Source organism: Nomascus leucogenys, chromosome 14 (genome assembly GCF_006542625.1).
Source record: "Nomascus leucogenys isolate Asia chromosome 14, Asia_NLE_v1, whole genome shotgun sequence".
In the NCBI taxonomy this organism is placed as follows: Eukaryota; Metazoa; Chordata; class Mammalia; order Primates; family Hylobatidae; genus Nomascus; species Nomascus leucogenys.
In genome coordinates this window covers 70,855,670-70,857,075 of record NC_044394.1, presented here as the reverse complement: position 1 = coordinate 70,857,075, position 1,406 = coordinate 70,855,670, and the positions used below count along the sequence as shown (strand labels likewise).

The 1,406-nt window shown below is 43.7% G+C and overlaps 1 non-coding gene across 1 annotated transcript; it reads left to right on the top strand.

Moving 5' to 3' along the window:
- Window positions 1-374: 374 nt before the first annotated feature.
- Window positions 375-475, top strand: LOC115838491. The gene has a single exon (XR_004033515.1). It is a non-coding gene; the product is annotated as a small nucleolar RNA U13 (small nucleolar RNA).
- The last annotated feature ends 931 nt before the right edge of the window (window positions 476-1,406 follow it).

Below are 1,406 nucleotides of genomic sequence, written 5' to 3'. Positions count from 1 at the left end.
AAGAATAAAGAATGCTTATACAAATGGAGCCATAAGCCATGTTCTTATACTGAAAGTTGTAATGCTGGAAAGATGTCAGTTCTCCTCAAATTAACCTACAGATTCAGTGTAGCCCCAAGCAAAACTGCAAGTGTTTACAGAAATTGATGAGCCAGATTTAAAGTTTATATATAAACAAAATGCCAAGAGAAATCAACACATACTTGAATACGGAAAGACAGGAATAGGGAGATGACTTGATCTAGCAAATATAAAGACTTCTCATGAAACTATAGTAATGAAGACAGAGGAGTACTGGTGCAAAGATATGACAGAATACAGAAACCAGACTCAGAACTATGAACAAATGGACATTTGTTGAATAACAAAGGCAGATCTGTTTGCAGTTCATAAGCGTGATGATTGAGTTTTCACACTCATGTGTGGGATGAGCCTTTCTCAAACCTGGTAAGGTCTGCCTGTTACCAGTCCGACATAAGAAAAAAATAAAATAAAATGACAAAGAACTTCAGAGCAGTGAGGGAGACAAACTTCAATAAATGGTGTTGGAAAAGTATGGTATGTGATATTGTGAGATACATATTTGGTCTTCCCATTTCCTGGCATACAACTCCTAAAATCCTTAGACTCTCCCAAGTGATACATTTTTGTGTGCTAATGAGTTGACTGATGGCTGGCAGCTCCTAGGTAGCTGCAGAAGGGAGCTAGTCACCAGAAAGACCAAGGCAGGATTAGAGGGGTGGGATTTTCGGCTCCCCCCCGCCAACCTCCAGGGAGGGGACAGGGGCTGAAGGCTAAGTTGATCACCAGTGGCCAGTGGTTTAATCAATCATGCCTATGTAGTGAAGCCTCCATAAAAACCCAAAAGGACAGGGTTCAGATGACCTTGTGGGCAGCTGAATGGAGGTTCCTGGAGGGTGGAACACTGGGGAGGAGCTTGGGGAGGACCTGAAAGTTCCGCCCCCTTCCCTCCTATCTCACCCTCTGCAGCTCTTCATCTAGTGTTCATTGGTATCCTTTCTAATATACTTTATAATAAACTAGCAACCATAAGTAAGTGTTTCCCTGAGTTCTGTGAGCCACTCTAGCAAATTAACTGAACCTAAGTAGGAGGTCCTGGGAACCCTAATTCATAGCTGGTTGATCAGCAGCACAAGTAAAACAGCCTGGGGCTTGCACCTGGCCTCCAAAGTCGGGGGCAGGGGCAGTTTTGGGGACTGAGTCCTCAACCTGTGAGACCTGACACCATCTCCAGGTTGAGAGTGTGAAAAGTGAATTAGATTAGAGTGCACCCACTGGTGTCAGCTGCAGAATAGACTGTTTGCTTGGTGTGTGGGGGAAAACTCCATACGTTGGGTCACAGAAGTCTTCTGTGTTGATTGTTGAGTGAGAGAACAGAAAAAACA